Below are 21,883 nucleotides of genomic sequence, written 5' to 3'. Positions count from 1 at the left end.
GGGGGAGATGTAGTGGCTTTTGGCACAGTTGGAGTTGTTCTGCGTAGACGCACGGCTGCGGGCGATGGCGCGGCCTGGATCCGTAGGGATGCCGAGGGTGGCGCAATTTCATTACGGTTCTGCTTGGCCTGGTTCTTTCCAGCGCTGATTGGGGGAGGGGGGGGGGCGAGTTTGTACGGGGAGGCTTTGTGCTGCCAGGAGGCCTCGAAGAGCGGTCCCTGCATTCCATCCCTGAGCCCAGCGTTGCCTCCATCCCGGTCCGTATGACTGGACGCTGTAATTGCTCCATCTGCCACATGGGGAGGCTTCACGCGACATAAATGTCAGTGTCATTACTGTATTTATTTTGAAACTTCCGATGCCGAATTGAGTGATGTAATCTCTTGCAGCCGGCGAGGGAAAATAACCGGACTCGGAAGGGACGGGTAATTTGGCCGTGTGCATTTGGGATTGACCTTTTCGCGGGTCATGCAGAGGAGACGAAATGGCGGTTCCTTTATCAGCGCACTCCGCGGCTTCCACTTTTAATAGCTTCCTCGCGTGCGTAGCACACCGCTTGCATGTCACAGGGATGGAGTGCCGCGTGTGTGCCCGACCGTATCTTTGTGTTGAAAAACTCAAATCTAGGTCAGCATGGGTTTATAATTGCCATGGGGTTATGTTGCAAGGCTGTTCAGCATGCGACATTGCATAGCTTTCTGTTTTGTTTGGAGTGGATTTTTTTTAAATTTGTGAATGCATGGCCAAGGTGTAGGGACACAGCTAAGGCTTGCGAAACGTCTGTGATTGAAGGCAGGTCTCTCTCATTCACGCCCCTGGAACTGTATTAGCCAAATCTGATGCGGTGGTCCATACGTCTGTGCGGCCCGTTGTCTGGATAGCGTTGTTCCCAATTTCAGACCTCCCAAGTACAAGCTAGACTCTCTAAGGCTATTGAGTAAAAAAATATCTCGGAAGGGAAAAAAATAAACACGGGGAATTTTAGTTTTGTTGTGCAGGAATCTAAATTTGTACGATTGTTGAAATTCATTAATGTGCAGTCTGTTACTGTGACCCCACAAACTGTTGTACCTCACTCGTAGATTACCGTACCTTTGTTGAAGGTCTTTCAGATGGCAATTAATACTCTCTCGTGAGATGCGGAGCTCTGCTGGAGGCTTAGTGGCGTCAGGGCGCCATGCGGCTTCATGGCAGGCGCACGCCCGCCCCGCCCCAAGCTCGCTAATGGAAAGGTGATTAGCAAAACAAATATTTTCCACAATTAGGCTCCCGTTAACGCCGCTTGACCAATGGGTGCAGAGCGCCGATGGCCGCCGTGGTGCACTGAGCTGGCACGGCGGGGCCAGCGTTTGTCGCGGGCTGTAGCAAAAAGGCAGCGTTTGATATTAATGAGATCCGTGATGACGCATTGCATTGCCGCTGGCCTACATTACGCCCCAGGTCACCTGAGGCTCCCTCCTGCATTGAGTTCCCCCCCCCCACCCCACCTGAACGCAATTGCGATGAATATTTGATGGAGCTTTTCGACGGAGGTCTCCATACCTCTGCCTGCCTTTATTTTGTTTTGTCGCGTCCCTTTTGAGGGGCCGCTTGAGAGAGTGGAATGGTTCTGCGCTCGGTGGGTTCATTGTCCTCATGGAGACGCTCTCAAGCGAAAACATCTGCTCCATTGTGGTGTGGATGACGACCCCATGTAAATTCGTAAATAAGCGAATGAAGCGCTGGATAAAACGAGCGTGGCAAAGACTAACGATGCCCGCGATAAAAATTGAATTTTACAACTGTCAACAAGTTGACATTTTATTTGTCCACTCGATCAGGTGTTGCAACATTACTTGCGGCTCCCCCCATTCTCTTCACTCTCTCGATTGTGCCTTTAATTTACTCCCTCGTAAGGATCGGGTGCCACAAAGATTGACCTGTGAACGCCGTAGATAAACGGTTATGGATTGGAAACGCTTGTGCCAGAGTGATGGTTCACGTTGATCCGGGGCCGTCAGTCAGCCTTAAAGGCCGGCGCGTCACTGCCCCCCGCGAATCGACGTTGATGACCCATCCGTGCGTCGCCGTCGCACCTCCTCACTCGAGCGCCGCAGCGCGTGTGGAGCGAATGAAAGGCGCGCGCGCGCTGCCGCCGATTGTAGAATTAAACACCCGTGGGTGGGCGGGTCGGGTGCGCGTAGGAGAGCCGTTACACAAACTCGATTCCCGGCCAAGGCTCACGTCAGTTCGCGAGCGGGCATCGGAATTGGTCCCGGGCTCCCAATCGGTTTGACCAAATCGCACTGACCAGTGTGGTGAAGTATAGTCAATCCCAAATGCATGACACGATACGGGTAGACCCTCATTGGGCAGAGGATTGACAAAGGGCTGTACAACAACAATAATACAGTCATATCATTTATTTACTCAGCAAATCGTCACTGCATCTCGTGATTTTTGTTGAAGGTGGGTTCTGCGTTGAGCTCTTAGGATCATTTGAAAGAGTGTTTTGTACGAAGGAGGATACCGGAGTACAGGCAAGAGGACAATGCTCAAAACCTCACACTGATGGGTTCATGAACCCGCTCGCCGTCCACCGCATAGCCAAGCAGCAGGTTCGAGTGTTCCACAACTCTACAGAGTAAATACGCAGAGCTTTACCCAGCTCACTAAGACAAAATCACCTGGAATAGCATTTGATCTCGCCAGGCGTCAGAAGCGAAGCGGGGACCCAGCTAGGAGGGGCGATCACCGAGCACACAACAGGCATAGAGAGGGCTTGCGGCGCGACACGGTGGGGCAGTAGAGAGCAGCAGAGCAAAATCTATTATTGTACTCTACTTCTTCTATGCTTCCCTCCCCCAAGGAACTCGTGGGCTTGCGCCCTCCTGCCCCCCCCCCCCGACCGCCTCCCACCGCCCTCCACGTCCCCCCACCTCCCCCCCAAGGAACCGTGAGCCACACGGTGGACCTGTGGAGAGGTGCTCCTGGCAAACGTGTTTGCCATTCCTGCATACGACAAGGCCCTGACAAGGCCCTGACAAGGCCCTTCCCATCCGATACCTCGTGTTCACTGCACATACTGATGTGGCAAAGAAGACTTGTCATTGAACATAGTACCAACAAGGAGCGTAATGAGATACACTGCATATGAGAGTCTCGGTGGAGTGGTGGTGCAGTGGTTAGTACGCTGCGCTATGAAACCAGCTGCATTAGTTAAATTCCAGACCACGGTTAACATCAGTTGTGAGTGACATCTAAATCCATCATAGTTCCTCCTCTTCACTTCACCAATTCACACCAACCGGTTTGGTGAAGTATGTCCAATGATGTTAACTACCTCGCCTGGTATACAGGACAGCCATGGGTTCGATCCCGACCCTGACGCCTCTATGTTTGAATTTTGCATGTTCTCCCCGTGCTTGTATGGATTTTTTCTCTGGGTCCTCCGGCTTTTCCTTCCACATTTAGAAAGATGCGATTTGAGTATTTGCCTGCTATAAATTTCAACACGGTAAGCCACTTCGTTGAGCTGTCATTTGTGGTCAGACTTGTATAGCTCAGTGCGCCTTACCTAGCAAAATAAAAACTAGTTTAATCTCACCCATCAATGAGTGGATTTGACAAGAAGGGATTCACATGTGCATGCATTGAGCAAAATTTAAATGTGTGCACTGGAAATCTTAAAACGGATCATGGCAGGAAAACAGTGCAGAAGTTCACAAAGAACAAGTGGTGACAATGTCCTCACCTCGCCGTCACGCACGCGCACGCACGCACGCTCCTCGCACTCAATCGCTCACTCACGCCACTTGCATGGATAACTCCAGTGTGTTCCTGGAACAATTGAAGAAGAAAAAAAACTCCCCGGCCCTTTAATCAGCGTTAGGGCCGTGGCCACGCAGCCTGGAGAAACGCCGTTTGTTATGCAAGTTGCTCACAATGTGTGGGTCGCCTCCACCGCGCGGAGAATCAAAGGGGAGTGCGTTTGAAACACGCGCTCTGTGGGACGCTCTTGTTGAAAAGATGGCAAAGTCAGGGCCACGCTAACTGGCCCTGCTTGCTTGTTTGACCGTGCCCCTCTCATCCCCCCCGGGGCTTGGCAAATAAACCCCTCGGCTGCTTGCGTTGAGCGGGCGAGCGCACACCGTTTAACCTGTGGGATCGCACCCGGGCTAATTCCTGTCCCGGCGAAACTTCCCGGAAGATTCCCGTGCCAGACCACTTTCCACGAAGATTGAAGGGGTGGGGAGTTGTAAATGATCAATGTTGAATTATGGATACGGCACACGACTTCACAGCGTCATTAATAAATGCAGGCTTGGATACATACTGCAGGATGATGAGAGCCGGTAATGGTAGTAGAAATTATTATTAATATCACTTCCGAGTGCATTCTGGTCGAATAGGAGATGGTTTATTTTACTATCCTGGTAATTTTCTTCACGTGCATGATTGTAGACAATTGACATTCCACTGCTGCATGAAGTTTTACCCATGTTGTGTGAGTCACGTGGCTCGTTTGACCTTACTTAATAACGCAGGTCACCCTGCATGTTGGTGAAGGGGTTGGCCCTGGACCTGGGTCAGATATCACTTTAATCTCATGTTAACTGTGGTCAGGAATCAAACTCAGGTCTCTGGGTTCATAACGCTGTGCTCTAACAGCTATGTGCTCCACCCCATACTGGCATATCATGCACTATATGAATGCAGATTGCATTAGATTGTGCATTCAAAGACAAAGATCCCTCTTCTAGTGTTAATTACGTTTGGGCAAGTGCTGTTGGTGAGCACCTATGAAGGCCGGTATGGTACAGGAGAGGGTGGGTGGCCAGCACCACGCCCGACCACATTTGTCTCCCTAGTAGTAATGTTTACACCTCGCACCGGGGTACTTCTTTGACGAAGAGTCGACATATATTGTGCATACAGTACACTGCACACATAATGTCAAATCTCGCACCCATAATGAATATGAATCACGCTTTGGAAATAGTACACTCGCACATTCCTCCACAGATACATCCATTTCCACATTGGTAAACACTTTACAGAGACCTGTTCACAGAGTTCTGTGCTCCCGTTCAGTAGGTCATCTTTAGCTGCACTTGGCTTTATATTTCTCCCACTTTAAGATTCCCGTTTTGCTCTCCGACTTAAGTACGTCCGATAATTAATGAGTGTAAATATCACGTTCAGGAACACCTCTTTGTCGTGGCTGACTGAGCTGAGACCATTGCACTTGGCACGGACGGGGATAACCTTTTGACCCAGGGCTTGAACCCACTATCTCTGAGATACAGGCTCATGACTGACACAAGAATCCCTTTAAGCAGCTGGCCCAGCCAGCCGTGAAATTGTTTTACTCAAGTCAGTTGTTTTTAACCTGGCCACGCTGCCGTATGGCCCAGTATTAATAGTTGTCTGTTATAATATCCCAATTGTGCCATCCATAAGGCAGATATTGTCTCATTAAGTTATTTTAGCTCAGAGTTGCTTGCGGCAGCTCAGATCAGAGGTAATAAAAGCACAGTCCCATTTTAATGGTTTGAGGTTTATTTATTTCATTTTGAAGATGATGTCCCGTACTGAAAAAACTCATTAAACAGCCGTGCTCTCTCATGCCTGCTTTCATGTGGTGAGTGAGCAATTACCTCGTGAAGACGCACATTATTCAGCTGACTATTTTCTTTCTTAGACGCGATTCTTTTGGTGGCAAAGGACCTGACTGATGGCTTTATTTTCCCTCCACAGCGCTGGTAATAACAATAATATATACTTAAAAAATGCATTGGAGGATTGCCAGATATTACACATGTACACTTGACTTTTCTTGGTGCATTTAACATTCTTTGAAATATTAACAAGCTTTCGAGCAATAAAGTTAACATTTATGAGGTTTCATATTATGAATTACGATAACTCACCCATTCTCAAAAATAAATAATGGAATGAATAAATAAATAACCCGCTCAAGCGACAGAAATGAAAACAAATTAAAAACTCACAAGACACCAAAAATATGGTCTTGAAAAATGTGCCCTCAGAAAGGAGTTAAAAAAAATATCCCGCGTGCGTGTCCTTGCAGAAACCTGCTCAGCGCGTTCTTATTTTGGCCTCCTGTAAGCGCAGGCGGTCTCATAGCTGAGGCTAGCAGCGGATTTAAATTAGCTACGAGCTGGGCGACGCCGCCTGGACAGCGCCACTCTCAGGCCCCACTGCAGCCGCCCCCACCCCCCGCCCCCTTTCAAAGGCTCCTCGTGCTCCACTCTTGAGATGGCTCGGCCCACTGCGATAAGCCGCGGTCGCTGACGCGGGGGTTTTCACATCAAAGGCCCCAGCTGTCACCACAGCGCCGGGGCTTCTGGCCACGGCGCGGGGCCAGCGGTTCTCCGTCCGTTCGGCTTCGATCGCCCGCTCGAGGGAGAGCCTCGGAGCTGTGCGTCTGCGCGCTTGTTGAATCGTTGTGTTGTCGCCAGCGATGGCGCGTCTGCGTGGGGTGCCGTGAAACCCTCGCACGCCCCTCGTGCGGTGATTGTGCCGTGATTACTCGCGATCGGCTGCTAAAGAATGGCCTTAATATTATTGCGCTGCCTCCGTCAGCAATGCAGCCCCGTTGAACAACGGATAGAGTGATCCTCTTAACTTATAACGCCTTGCTTCATGCAGAGCAAACCCTGACTTTTTCAATGAAAAATATTTTTTCGTATTCGAAGAGCCGTACAGAGTCTGGCAGGAGCCAAGCAAGCGAAGTTGCATCTCGTGTCAATGTGGAGTGGTGACAGTCACGCGCCCCGCTGCGTATCTGCTGCCCACCCATGGGCCCGCTCGCCGCAAGGCCTCGTGATGCCGCCAGCGCGCGTGCGGCGTTATCACTCGCGTTCTTGAGAGCGTCAGAGCTGAGCTCGCACGATAGGCGCTGCCACACACGGGGCCAGCGTGCAGGACTCTTCACGTGGCCTCGGCAAGGTCGTCCGGAGCAGAGGGGCCCAGAGCCGAGCGGTTTTTGCGCACTTGGCCACCCGGTGCTCGTATGTGCCATCTCAAATCACGCGATTCGATGGCAGATACGTATCATCTTTGAAGTTTATTTCAGTTACGACGCATGTACGCCCGCGTGCACGCGCACAAATTAGTGGAACTATTTCAAGTCATTGTGAGAGTACAATTGCTATTTTTATTATTAACTGAGGACACACATTGATTAATTATCATCAGGATTTTCGATGCATTCAGAAATGTGAGCATGTATTGAACGTTCACAGCTGCGTAACTGTAGACGTAAAATGTTAACCGGTCTCCGGGTGAAGAGATACGGGGTGTGAGGAGCGTGCAATGGGGGTCAGGTTCAGAAGGAAGAGGACTTGCCTCAGCTGCTGTCGTGAGGATTGTGGTGCTGACAGGTGATTTCAGTGGCTTGTGATAACTATAGATCACATGACACACATAATGGGCAGGCTGCCTTGCACAGGAAATCTTGTGGAACATGCCCCATGTTGGCTCTTGTGGGATTTGCCTGGTGCCTAAATTACATCGAGGTACCTGTTGGAAGCACCTGCATTGTGGGCCTATGAGCGTGCGTCCCCTGTCGGAGTGGAACGATACATCGATTCATTCTAGACATGTTGATTCTTAAGCTCACAAAACACGCTCCGAAATGGCGTGTGTCAGTGTTGATGCTCTTCGATTTGTATGTGCTCAATGTTATGGATTAAGGTCACTGTTTCAGCCAGTGTTGGCGTTATTATTCACCGCAATTTAGAAACATAATAACCTTGAACCAATTTTTTTATGCAGAATCTTGCTCAGCCATCACATCGTTGGTTTGATTTTTTTCAACCACCACAAGGATTGTTCTAAAATCACGAGTGATTTCAGAATTATTTATTTCAATTCGGTTTATGTTTAGCTTTGAGCTCAATTATGCTTTGTAATGCTGAGACACGTTTTTGCCAGACCAAATGTGATTTCTATTGTCTGGGCCTGTTGGTCATAATTTGTACTAAAATAATGAATAACTTAAGGAGGAATGCATCCAAGAGGATGGAGTGGTGATCTCAGTTCATCTGCAGCAGTGAGAATGATGGTAACAGCAGTGTACCGTGATGGGTAGTGACGGTGTGGGGAGGGCCTTCATCCAGCAGTGGACTGATGATGGTCGTTATGATGGGCAGAGCCTGATGGTACACCAAGTCTCTCTTGCAAGAAAGTGAGTCGGTATCACCTCCTTGAGCTGGTGCAGTGGTGCAGTAGTGCAGTAGCTCGCTGCTTTGTGAACCTGGTGATCTGAGTGTGGTTCATAACCGCAGCTCACATCGGGGGAGAGTGATGTCTGCCCTGATCCTAGGCCTCCCCTTCACCAAGGCACACCGGACAGCGTGACCCAACAACCCCGACCCCCAACACGGCGTGGGGAGGCCGTCATCTGGCATTGCATTGACAAGGGGCTGCAAATGATCACAACGTGTATTATCGTTATTAACTCTCCCACCCCACCACCCCTCTCTGCCTTTGCATTAATCCTAAGATTGCCTCATTTTACATGGCTGGCTTGCAATGTGACTATTAATGGCTGAGATGGCTGGGCTGGATAGGCAGGTGTTAGAATAATTACTCGTTCTGTGATTTTCCTGTGGTCATTGTGTGCTTGCAAACAGACCCGGCTCGTTAGAAGTGGCCGCATTAATAACTCGGTGCTGCCGAGTGGGTTTTGTGGGACGTGGGAGCGGACCATGCGTGTTTGACATTCGGCGGCGGGAAGGGGACTTCATCAATAGCGGCTGTCACCACCATTCCCTGGCCTGTCTGCCTTCCTGCCACTGCGTAGGGGAAAAAAATGTAATGAAAGGCAAAACAAGCTGTGAGGGAGAGAGGGAGACACACGAGGAGAGTGAGAAGAGAGAGAGCGAGCGGGTGAGAGCGAGCGCTGGATAAGAATGAGTAAAGAGACACGGAGGATGCACGACACAATGGACAAAACGGCAAAGGGACGCGGGGACGAGTGACCGAGAGAGGGCGAGACGTTGATCAAACGAGAGCACCGTGAGGGCAACAGAGGGGGAAACGGCGAATAAAAGGGGCACAGTGTGTGCGTGCCGTGGCGGAGACGCGAGGTGAGGGGATGGGAGGGAGAGAGCGAGACTGATGAGGCGGCGGCTGCTGCTGCTGCTGTAGCTATGGCGTTGTGTAACCGGGTGTCCCTTTGTCAGGCAGCTCACGTAGTCGTCTCCCCCGCGATATGCATCGCAAGCTCCGCGTCCGCCTTCAAACAAAGAGAAATCTCTCGGCGGATGGCAAGCTCTCTCCTCTGCACGTCGAGCGGTGAGCAGCAATGAGCGACACGTGCGGCGACGCGAGGGGTTGGTTTCGTGAGTTCCCAGCGGCTATCTTTTGCCGTCAGGTGCCTCGAGTCGTTTGAACGTAAAGATTAAAAAAACACCACACCGAGAGCGGCGAGTGTCCTCGCGCGACGGTGGCGAGCCACTTGAGGGTTACGGGGAGCGCGAGTGGGCCCCGTTATCTGACGAAGGCCCTGCGCGCGTGTGTGTGTGTACGTAGTGGCATGGGCTGCTAGGAAGTCCGCTGTTCCGGCAAATGGCCTCAACCGGCGTGGCTAAAATCTCGCCTGCCGTGCGACGGCGTAGAGGTCACGGAGGGAGCTGCTGCTGAGGCTGCTGCTCCGTTCTCGTCGTCGTCGTTGTTGGTTTTGGAGTGTGGGGAGGAAGGAGGTGGCACGGGTGAGGTTCTCTTGCCAGGGACGGTGCATCCTTGTTGGCCCTGGCGAATGTGTTGGTGTTGCTCACACAGTGCCTGCCAGGGAGTGATTTGAGGCTCGCCAGCCAATTTGGTTTGGGTCCAAGTTCAAGTTTATTTATTTATTTCAACATAAATCCCTGCCACACTCTCCCCCCCCCCACCACAGCCTTCCCGATGAGCCGCACACCAAACCACTGCTCCCCCAGTCAGCCCACGGCCCCCACCTCGTCACGGTTTCCCTGTTGCCATGACGACGGCGGCCGCGGAGATGGGGACCGGCGTCGGTGCTCACCTTGTTCAGGCCCGAGGTCACCCCCCCCACCCTCTTTGTCCGCGTGTGCACGTGTGTGTGCGCATAAAAACACACGTGTGTGTGTATAACAACACACGTGTGTGTGTGTGTATAAAAACACACACACGTGTGTGAGTATAAAAACACACGTGTGTGTGTGTATAAAAACACACGTGTGTGTGTATAAAAACACACGTGTGTGTGCGCATAAAAACACACGTGTGTGTGTATAACAACACACGTGTGTGTGTATAAAAACACACGTGTGTGTGTGTGTAAAAACACACGTGTGTGTGCATAAAAACACACCTGTGTGTGTATAAAAACACACGTGTGTGTGTATAAAAACACACGTGTGTGTGCGCATAAAAACACACGTGTGTGTGTATAACAACACACGTGTGTGTGTGTGTGTGTGTATAAAAACACACGTGTGTGTGTGTGTAAAAACACACGTGTGTGTGCATAAAAACACACGTGTGTGTGTGCATAAAAACACACGTGTGTGTGTGTATAAAAACACACGTGTGTGTATAAAAACACACGTGTGTGTGTAAAAACACACCTGTGTGTGTATAAAAACACACGCGTGTGTGTGTGTGCATAAAACACACGTGTGTGTGTGTGCATAAAAACACACGTGTGTGTGTGTGCATAAAAACACACGTGTGTGTGTGCATAAGAACACACGTGTGTGTGTGTATAACAACACACGTGTGTGTGTGTGCATAAAAACACACGTGTGTGTGTGTGCATAAAACACACGTGTGTGTGTGTGCATAAAACACACGTGCACACGCGCGCACGCTCTGCCTTCCCCATGTGCTCACGGCTTGGGAGGGTTGTTATGACTGTGGAGATCTAAAGACTGGGAGAGAAGGGAGCCAGGCTGACAGAACGTGACGCTAAGTAGCGCTAAATCAGTTTGTTTTTATTTAAAACAGCAGCTGCTCACGGGTGCCGCCGCTTGCTTTCCTTGGAGCCTGCGCAGCGTCATGCGTGGAGTGCACCAACGCGTATTTAAACAGCGGTCGGTTTAAAACTAAAAAAAATGTTACGTCGCGCTATCGCCGGTCGATTCTCTTCGTCGCCGCTGTTACAGTATCTCGGTGATTTTGATTATTTATTTTGGCATGTGCACGTCCCCTGTCTCTCCGGCATGTTTCCAACCCCGCTAAGGACGTGTGAACGGCTCCGTGAGAATCTGCCACGCGTGGCTTGGGGGCTATCCCACGGAGCGCTACATTCGCACGTCTGACACCGCGGTCAGGCGTGGGTGACAGCCGCAATTGTAACCTGTTGAGAAAATGTTGCGGTCAAAACAAAAAACCGGCTACTTTAACCACTGATGGGCTGTGTAAATGAAAACTTTTGTTCTTTTAAATGGCCCATTTTCTCTGCTTCGAGGGCCTGCTAACAGTCAATTTTGAAGTACTGAGGCCCCATCCACGAACGACACGGGCAAGGGCTGAAAAATGTTGATGTCACCGCATTTATCAGAGCTCGAAGCATATTGAGGGGGAGCTGACGCCGTTGGTCAGAGTTCTACCCACAACGTAAGTTCCACGCATTCCTCCTCCTGATTTATGAAGCCAAATTGCCTTTCAGATATAGCATGCGAATAAGCAGGTTAGTGCAGTCTTTGACCGCACTATGTGTTTAAGCTATTATCACTATCAAAGCCCAGAGCGTTGACTGTGTGCAATGAGTTTGAGCGAGCCATCTAGGCAAGTAACACTGCATCATTTCATCAAGCGATTCTTACGCTCATGATATATGCATCAAATGACGCGCGTGAGAATCAATTATTTACGACCTCTGCAATTAATATACAAATTATATGCTCTTATTCTTTGGTACTTTTGGTAAAGTCACGTAGATAGAATAATAATAAAATTTAAAGTGAATAAAAATAATAAAAAACAAGAAAACACTAATGTAGACTGTAGCCTGGTTCTTAATCGGAGTAAGTGTACTGGCAGTCTAGTATATGCTCTTGTACAATTGAGACGTAATGGGCAGTACAGAGCTGTAGAGAGGCTGGCGCCGCACGATGTCCGACGTTTGGCTCCACGTCCTGGCTGCTTCTTCAGGAATCTGATTCTGCCTCGATGATATGAGCGTACCGGGGGATTTGACTCTCGAATCGAAAATCGCTGCCCCCGAATTGTAGCGGCTCATCGGGGGGTTGACTCTCGATGTGCCGAATGACCTCGCGCGTGCCCAGGGTGTGGGTGCGCGCGGGGTCAATCGCTCGTTTCCCACTCGCGCCGTGCCTCTCAGCTTTCACCACCGATGCAGGGCAGCGAGTTGTCATAGCTCAAGTTACAGTGGATCAAAATGTGACACCCACAGTTAACGTTATCAAAAGAAGAATTTCAAAATTCCTTGCACGGTTGTCAAATTTTGACAACCGTGCTGAAGTCAATCAAATTAAACTGTTTGGTCTTCGCTTGCCCGTTTTTCAATTTCACCCAGCAATGAAAGATCGCCAGCATAGGCTAATTTTCCTACAACAATCAACTCACGGTTGTATTCAACAGCTGTTGTCAGCGATACTGTGTGTTGCGCCCAGGCATGCCCCAGGGGATAGGGGGGGGGTAGTAAAGGAGATGGGGAGGGAGAGCTGTAGCGGTGGGGAGGGGCGTGTGGCGACGTGTGTCCGGATGGAGTGAAGTGTCGCAACCGAAACACGTGGGAAGAAGATGGAACGTGATTTATGACGGGGGGCTCGTGTCCCCGGCGCGGCCGTGCGCTGATGTCCCGGCGCCCGCCGTCGCCACGACTTCTGTTGGCTCCTCCTCGACGTGGGAGACGACACGGGAGTCCTGGAAACTACGGGCGTTGTCGGGCGAGCGGACAAGTTCATGGGGTTGACATTGAAGGTGGCATTCCTGTTGTCCGCGGAGAGCGGCGGTAAGGCGAGAGTGTGTGTGCGTACGTGCGTGTATGTGCGTGTACGTGTGCGTTTGCCTGTGTACGTATGCGTACTTGTGTGTATGTGTGCGTGCGTGTACGTGTGTGTGCGTGGAGCTGTGATGCGGTGGTTCACACACCGTGCTATGAACCCCGCGACTCGAGTTTGATTTCCGGCCACAGATAACATCAGTGGCGGGGTGTTGCATAATCTTTTCTCCTGGACTTACCCGAGATGAAAGCCACACCAACCTTCCCATGTGCAGTGCTCCCTTTACTATGGGCCCGCAATCCGTACTTGCCCCTATGAACGATGATGCTAGATGGGGGATCGTTGTCTTGTGTGTGTGTGTCTTGGCACCAGGTGAACAATCGATGCCATCCTGGAGAGAGTAGGTGGAGAGGCAACACTGAATCTAGGGGACAGTTCAGTTCGATGGTCCAGGTGGTCATTGGGGCATTTAAATATGTAGGGTGCTCACTGCCATCAGAAGATTCTGTTGACCGCAGGGGCCTCTTGAGAGTAGCACAGGCATGGGTTAAATAATTGCAGAACCGTGTACTAATTTGAATGTAAATTGCTGCTACAGCAACAGCATATATCAATTAATCAATGGGATCCTTTAAGTATTTATATCCAGGTAAGGACTCCTGTATATACTAGGGGTAGATAGGGGCCTCGTTAGTTTTTTCATGTCTGTTGCTACCAAGACTCGGAGACCAGGCCTGTAAATGCATGCATGCGTTACAACATTACGAACCTCGATGGTGCAAGATTTGCGTAATTATTACTTCCCAGAAGTCTTTAACTGTGATCTTCAGCTCAGCAGAGTCCTAAAAATATAATAACCTTCATTACAGAATTTTTATTCCCATTTCCAAATCAAGGATGGGGGTGTGCGGAATGTAATGAGCCAAGCCATTTCGGGGCTATTTACATCTAAATGATGTGACCGATAGCATTATCTCCCCATTTCATTTCCAGTTTCACCAAAGCGTGTAAATGTATGGGGAGGATGGACATAAGAGTTTAGAGGTAGAGGAGGAGGAGGGTGGAGGAGGCGTAGCTGATGGGTTTCGCTAAATTCTTGTATCATCTGCCAAGGGCTATTAATCCAGAGGGGACGTACTTGCGTGCAGAGACCTCTGCATCTGCCATCGCCCTCCCCCGGATTTCCCAGGGTGCACCGCAAAGCCACAGAAGACGCGCTCGAGAGGCGCGCTGCACACCGATTGCAGTATCTGCTCACGAACGACTCCGTCGACCCCCATCCACGCCCACGTCATTTGGCATTGACGAGTCGCAGTTTGGAAGGGTCGCTGCTCTGCGGCAGTTCCCGGGTGGTGCCTCGGCTGTGGGTATGGGGCCAGTGCTGTGGCTACGAGGGCAGCACAAGCAGCTGTTGTCCGCTCGATGCGTGCCATCGATATCGCACCACGAGCAACCTGAACCAATAAACTGCAACCGGCAGAAGTTGGCAAGTCTCTTGCGAGCATTTTTGACGTCCGTGTCTCGTGCCCTCTGGTCTTGTACCATTCTTCTTGTGAGTGTCGTTTCTTCTGGCTGATTTCCTTCCACTGCAGGAGATATCTTTCAAACTCACAAGCGCAGAAACTTGTCCTATACATTATAATGTAAACAAATTCGATGTATTTCTTTATCGATTCTCTTCTTTAGTGATTGGTTTAATTAATTAATTGACCAATCTTTATGATTAATTCACTACAATTAGCTTGGTGTAGGGATCATTTTGGCAAGTGTCACTTTCTGTGGAAGCGTAACTCTGGAGCGCGATTGCTGCATCTGCCAGTAGAGAACTGCAAGCGATATTATGTAGGCCGACGGCATGCTGGCCATCTATTGACTTCACAACACGACAGAGCACTTATTTTCCTTTGATTTTAACAAAGACAAAGATCCCCCGTGTAGCCTTTAAAAGACCTTTGGGGTCTGTGCTCTTTAGCCAGAAACTGATGAAGGCTGTAATGGGTTGGGTGGCCAACACAACATCCCCCGGCGGCCTTTGTCTCCCCAGTGCTGATGTTTACACACAGCACCAGCTGTTCATTTAAGGCAAAGTCGATCTAGGGGAGGCCCATGATCAGATCAGATATTCACCACCGTTTTTGGCCGTGAGCGGGAATCGAACTTGGGTCGCCGGGTTAGTAGCAGAGTTTGTTAACCACTGTGCCACCACCCCCCGTCATGTGTGTATATATATTCACGCACCTTGTATATGCTGTGAGTATGCACAATCCCTATGGAATCTACATATTCATTGCAAAGCTCTACTGCAGGAGACGTGTTATGGTTGAGAGCAGCTCGAGTTTCCAGCGTTCTTCCGGATTTGGGTGAGATCCTGGGATGGCAACAGCACGATCCCAAAAGGGGGATCGAGACTTGTGAGTCTGCGGCGAGAAACATTGTTGAGGTCAGTGTACCCCACCGCCGACTCAAGAGTGATTACAACGCAACCCATTCATAAATAACACTGTGGCCTTAAAAGGGGGAAACAAAAAGCGTATCAAAAGAATAGGTGACACGTTGTGTAATGGGCCTTCTTCATTTCACATGCACAGAGGCCAGAGCGATGGAGTGGATCAGAGCAGGAGCGATAACCGCAGGCCCAATGCGGCCCGAGAGGTGGCGGCTTCGCTCGGCCCTCGTGGCGGTCGCCCCGTTTGCCTCCAGCGGGGCCGGCGCGCCGTCGTCATTCATCCCCAGGCGTCGCCGTCGTCGCCTTGCGGGACGACGACGCCGCCGTTGGGTTTCGCTGCCACATGCCTGCTGGATTCCTCCCGCATTCCAGCCTTTGTGTGCGCCCCACTCAGGAACAAGATACTCGCACTTAAAACGTCTCTCTCCTTTGCGGATGTTATTTATTTAATAGCTCATCGAGATGTTAACTCCCTCACCTGGTATGCAGGAGGAAGTGGGTTCAATCCCGACCCTGATGCCTGCTGTAGATTTGGAGTTTGCGGTGGCTCTCTCCCCGTGTTTTCGTGGATTTTTCTCCGGACCCTCTGGGTTTCCCCTCGAAATTTAGAAGCATGCGTTTAGAATGTTTGGCTGCAATTAATTAATGACAAGCCACTTCGTTGGGCTATCATTTGTGATAGCCAAGTCCCTTCTGAAAAATAGCTCTATAGCTCAGTGGGCCTTACCTGGCAAAATAAAAATAGCTTTTAGTTTTCAATTGGTCATTCGTTCGTCTTGGAGAAGGTGGCATACGATGATGCTCAGGCCGTGGTGGACGCTGGAAGCAGAGGGGCGACGTTTGCCTGCGAGTCTCCCACTGATGTTCCAGGGCTCTCGGTTCTTAACTATTTTCTCGATTCATCGATTCGAATGAGAATCAATTGCCAGTATTTCTCATTCGTTGCTATCGTTTGCGATTTGCTGTAGGCGCTGCTACATTTGCCACTGGCAAAAAATAAAACCCAACTGATTCTTAAATCGAATTGCGATCCTGAATTATGACAATGCGTAGAACTGCTCAGTAATCTTCTGCGGAAAAGTAATCCTACTCACAAATACCAAATCACTATCCTTGTACCATGTTGGATGTCAAAAACCTGCTCTGTGTTTTTGTCCACTGCTGCTCCGGACACAAACTCTTACCAGCGAGACCGTCCCCTTCGGTGCACGCTCGCTGCAGGTGGTGTCACGCACGGCTCGTTCCCGTCACCGTGCTGAGCCGGTGCTCGGACCAACCGAGCGTACGATGGCCGTCCATTAGAGATAGTGGGGGGGCACATCGTCCGAGGAGCCGTTTCCCCCGCGGCTTGCGTGCGGTCCCCGCTCGACCCCGCCGTTTCTCCAGTGCCCTCGCGCCGTCGCTTCGCCATCGCTGCCGAGTTTCGGCAATTAGTGCCCGCTGCGCTCGCCACCGATCGGTTCAATTTGGTCGGACCCCCGTGGGTCAGGAGTGAAGCCGGTGGTGCGGCAGGATTTTAAGGGAGGGTGGGTGGATGGGAGGAGGCTCTGTGGGCAGAGGGGATGGAGGCTATGGTTATTGGGGAATTGCAGTATTTTACGCATTATAGGAGGCAATTTTGCCCCTTGCATTTCTCAGGAAAAGTTCAAAGGAGTGAGTGTTTTAATGCTCAGTTTAACACGTCGCAGGCTTTTGCGACCAATATCATCCATAATACAGTTTTTTTGGGTTAGATCGCGTAAATATATAAATGTGTCGTTAAACCCGCCACCAACCGACACAGCCAACTAGTAAAGGTTGTCACGTAAGCAGAACATGCCAATTTGTCACTAGTACAGCACACTGGTGTGTTGGAGAGCAAATCCACAACATTTACAATCGGAGTACGACGTTTCGCCAGTAATTACAACCGGCATCATCAGGTGGCAGCCAGATTTGTGGATAAATGCTCCTGTTTCGTTTCTTCACACGTCCAAGTTTAAGTCTGTGAGCCATGCGATAGTTTCGGGAGTTGCTCAGTCCCGCCGGAGAGCCCGGGGCGTAGGATGTGGTTATTCACGATAAGTACCATTGTCTGGTTCGGGTGTCCGCAGTCACACCATGGGTTGTCTTCAATTCTCCCCTTGTGGAGGAGGTGTGGCGCAGCGACCAGTTGCTGTTATGAATAGGTTGGTGGAGCACCGTAGTTGTCTTGGCACAGAGCGTCTTGTAATCCAGGAACATTCGGTAGTGCTGGGGTGAGATTTGGAGGCATGGGATGGAAGAGGGGTGGCTGGTGCCACTGTGCGTCGTTTTCATCTCGCGTTCAATAGAGCAGCAGGCACGGTGCGCTGACAAATTCCACGAAGTGGTGTGAGTTTGGTGTTTTCAGTCTTTTATATGTAATATTTTTAGCTCGTAATCCTTCACCAGAGATATTTATTGGATACAAATTGCATTATAAATGAGAATGAGGAATGGCTCTGTGCAGCCTTAACAGCCATATGCTGCTTTGATGTAGGTCTGGTTTGCGTAATTGTGGAACATAGTTTAAGTGTAATTGTGGGTAAACTATTTGGGCACATTTGGAACGGTATGCTTATCTTGCTTATTGCTTTTTATTTGCGGTTTTATGATGGGTGTAAATTCCTGTTGCAGTAGTAATGAGTAGAAATAAAAACAATCATGAAAAAGGAGTTCAGCTTTTCAAATGTTTCGTCAAATACTACTTGCTATCTAATCTCCAGAAACATCGTGATGGGGGCACAGCAGCAAACAGCCACGATTGCTATCAAATAATTGGCGAAAGCTGCAGACGAGTGTCCAATGAGGCAACGCTTTCTTTTTATGGGGGCATTTACAGCCCCGTCTGACGCATTTATCCGTGGAAAAGTTGGGAAAAGCGCTCGTTAAACAGTTTGTAAACAGATTTCTGACCGTCTGTCGGTGGCTGTGCTTCCTCCGCTCCTGTGTGAACGGGGTACGCCTTGTCACGAAACGTATGGGGCGATCCATGTATAGATACCCCACCAAAATAACGTGTAGAAATTATGGAGAAAACAACATTTTTTATTCAAAACCACTACGCCTCACCCCACCAATCTCGATACACTTCTTACATCTGTAGTGTTCATCACGGAGGCACACACTTGACTTGGAGGCAACATGTTTATTCCAACACCCCAACCGGGTAACTACATAAACGTGTTGATTAGCAACAACTTGAGTATTTCTAAGCCACAACGGGGAAAATACATAACCGGGTCAGTCAGCAACTGCCCCACGATGCCGAGTGAAGACCGAAGATCGGAGAGACGTAGCACCGAGGGTTGATTCCAGAGAACAGCCCCGATCGGGGCTCGGGACTCGGCCTTTATGGGCCGTGGCGTGGCCGGGCTCCGCCCTTGGCCACGCCCCCTTCCAGATCCTTCCCGAAGACTCTGGCCCTTACATCACGTGTCTCTCTCTCCCCCTTTTGGGCCCCCCTTGCCACCTCGTTCGGTCACGTGCCCTCTCGGGGTCACCCAGACTGTCACGTTCTCACCCGACCTCTTTCTCACTGTCACTAGAACTATGCCCCCTAGAGCCTGCTGCCATGGCATACCCACTCTGGTGCCCGAGAGAGGCACCAGAGTGCCGGTAGCTGGCGCGAACTGCTATAGTGACTTCATCTATGTCACTACACATCTTTTAATACTCTCTTCATACACTTTAATAATTATCGATACATTAACACGGAAACAATGTACAGTGTTGCTGTTGTGCACAGTAATACCATCATTGCTAATATCTTTGTAATGATATTATTACTACTATGGCTGCGCCAATACTGTGACACCACTCAACTCGGTTCTCCCTTGCAAGCACTGTTACGGGACAGACAAAGAGTGTCTCGGTGCAAGCCTTAATAAATAAAGGTTTTGTGGGATTGATGATACGACCACAAAATGACAGTGCGACAGCAGGAGTTGAAGAATGCGCCTTCGGGAACTTGTGGATGAAATCACAATCATTGCAAATGAATCTGGACGGCCCCTTGAAGTAAATGAAAGGGTTGCAGGAGGAGAAAGGCGTGGGGATGAAACCTGAAGGGTAGTTCAGAGGAAGTGACAGTGTAGAACAGGTTTTACAACAGAGGTATATTTACTGCTTGCCAGCAGGGGTTGATGGAACAGTGGAGGGAAACTCCATACCTCGATGGTAGGTTGAAGTGTAACGTGGAGCAGTGGTTCACGTCGATTAAGCTTTGAGCCGGGAAGGATCAATTGACAAAAAAAAGACACAATTTTTGTCGTAAATTGGCACAGGACGATGCGATGTGTGCGCGAGGAGCTCGAATTGAGCGTGTAGTGTGGTGTGGGACGGACGATGAAATTAATTTTCGTCAGGAGATTCGGGCAGGCACGTCGGATAGTGGGTAAATTGAGGTCTCTGGTGGAAGATGCGGAGAAAGTAGCAGATGTGCAGAGATCTGAGAAGAGCAGCACGAGGCACAAGGGAAGTTCATCCGGAGCTGCGGTGCTTTCTTGGTAGTGGCGTCAGTAGTTTTAGGCTGTATCAGGAAAGCAATATGCAATAATATTACTGGGGCTGATGTCATGTGTCGTGAGAATCCTCTCGTCAGAGTCCCGATTATCTGATATGCTCGTTATGCATGCCCTCGTTCGATCCACCAAAAATCCCGTTATCAGTGGATTGATTCGTCCTATTAGCTGCTGCAGATAAGATTGACCCGGAAGTTGTAGCAAACTTGATCTGTTATCTGCGCTTATCCGTGGAGCAGTCAGCTGATGAAGTCGTCTCCCGGAAGCACTCCATTCATCCTATTTATCCGAGCGTTCACGAAGATAAGAGGAGTGACCCAGAAGTGATGACAGATTCATCCTGTGTTCCGCGTTTGTTTGTACTCGGACAAAAGAAATAACATGAATGAATGGGGATAATATGATCTGCTGGTACAGCTCCTCCCCAACGGTATAAGAGACATTTCACCGCAGTGACACACTGTGCGCGTGATTAAGAAGTACCAAACTCAGTTTGACAAATGGTCCCCTCTGTCGAAAAGATGAAATATTCACCCGCAGCGATACGGGCGCTGTGTGCAGTGCGCAGTTTGATCAGGTGTGTTGTTGTGTTATTGTTATTTGATGCATTCCTAACACGTTACAAAAGTTACACACACGCTGTCCCTCGCCTGGGCTCATTGCTGTAGGGCCCTGACAGTGGGTGGTCGGCCAAAGAGGTTTTCAAGATTCGCCTGGTTCGCGAGGCTTTTCGTTCTCGCAGCATGCCAGCATTGTTGAATGTGAACAAAAAAAAAGCTTTAAAATTTTTGTGTGCAAAGTGGGGGGGGGGTGTGTGTGTGGTATTTATTTATTTATATACGGCCGGGCTAATTCCCACCTGCACGTCGCGACGGGTGTGCTGAGCTGGGGCTTCAGGTGGTAATAATGGGGTGGTCCTGTGGCTCTTGGCCAGATGTCATGGACAGGAACAAGGGGGGGGGGGGGGGTTTGAGCCGATGATCCTTCCTCGGAGTGAGAGCCGTGTGCCTCCACTGCTCTCCCTGGTAAAAGCTATTCGTATTGATCTTCGCTCGACCCCCGGTAGGACGCATCGAGGCAGGGAAGAGGCGAGGCACACGGATTTTTTTTTTAAATCCGCGAATGTCGCTCACTGCGGGGCGGCAGGGTTAAGTGAACGGTCGCCTCGGCACGCGTCACGGACGCGCTCGCAAAACAGTTTTTTTGCGCTAAGTGTTTCCTTTCCTTTAAGACGTGCAGCTTTTATTAAATAAATTGTTTCGACTAGGCCTTGGAGCGCAATATTTCTTTGGATCTTTTGTCAAAAAACGTTGAGGCAGCTTGACTAAATATTGGCTCAGGGAAGAGTAACACGACGCACGCCAAAATGAGAGAAAGTGGTTTGTACGGCGCTCAGGAATGCAAAAAAAAGACGCACTGAAAAAAGAATGCGCTGCTTAGGCTTCATTTTGGAGCCCGCGCCAACGCACGGTAGGAAACCGGTGCCCTCTTTTCGTGCGTGTGGCTCTCATGCCTAAAGTCCGTTACGGCATCGAGTTTCGCAATCTGCTGAACATTCAAAGTGAAGCTGGCCTTGGTGGAGGAGTGGTTAAATATGAAAGGGCGGCCCTGTTGGGTGAACCCCCGTTGTCCTTGGCCAGGTTTCGCGCGCCAAACACGCGTCTGGCTTGGCACAGGCAAACTTCTTTTATAGCCAGTGCGTGTGTGCGTGGGTGGGGAGCAGCAGTGCAAACTCGGTCGCTTGAGTTCGATTCCTGCTCACGGTCAACACCGGTGGCGATTACCTGAAACTGGTTCTGGGCCTCCCGTAGGTCGACTAGGCTTCAAATGAGTAACTGGTGCGGTGTGTAAACATACCCATTCGGGAGACAAAGGTGACCGGGCGTGGTTACTGGCCACCCACCCACTCGTGTGCCTTCACAGTCTTCATAGGTGTTCGCTCACAGCACTTGCTCCTACAGTCTGTTAAGGCT

General features: G+C 50.0%; 1 protein-coding gene across 10 annotated transcripts in view; it reads left to right on the top strand.

Annotated features, from left to right (window-relative positions):
- Positions 1 to 21,883, top strand: part of NCKAP5 (NCK associated protein 5) — a 268,026-nt gene that overhangs the window by 74,207 nt on the left and 171,936 nt on the right. Inside the window, exon 1 of one of the 10 annotated variants that reach the window (XM_032944599.2) lies at positions 2,989 to 9,306. The exons of 8 other annotated variants lie outside the window; for them this stretch is intronic. The gene's annotated coding sequence lies outside the window, so the exon portion shown is untranslated. Of the gene's footprint in view, positions 1 to 2,988; positions 9,307 to 12,667; positions 12,950 to 21,883 lie in introns of those variants that run through there. One more of the 10 variants, XM_032944607.2, reaches the window with a different exon arrangement.

This window comes from Petromyzon marinus, chromosome 4, assembly GCF_048934315.1.
Source record: "Petromyzon marinus isolate PM22_M1 ecotype Great Lakes invasive population chromosome 4, UKy_Petmar_22M1.pri1.0, whole genome shotgun sequence".
Classification (NCBI taxonomy): Eukaryota; Metazoa; Chordata; class Hyperoartia; order Petromyzontiformes; family Petromyzontidae; genus Petromyzon; species Petromyzon marinus.
Note: the sequence above shows the minus strand (reverse complement) of the source record. Positions and strands in the feature narration are given on the sequence as shown.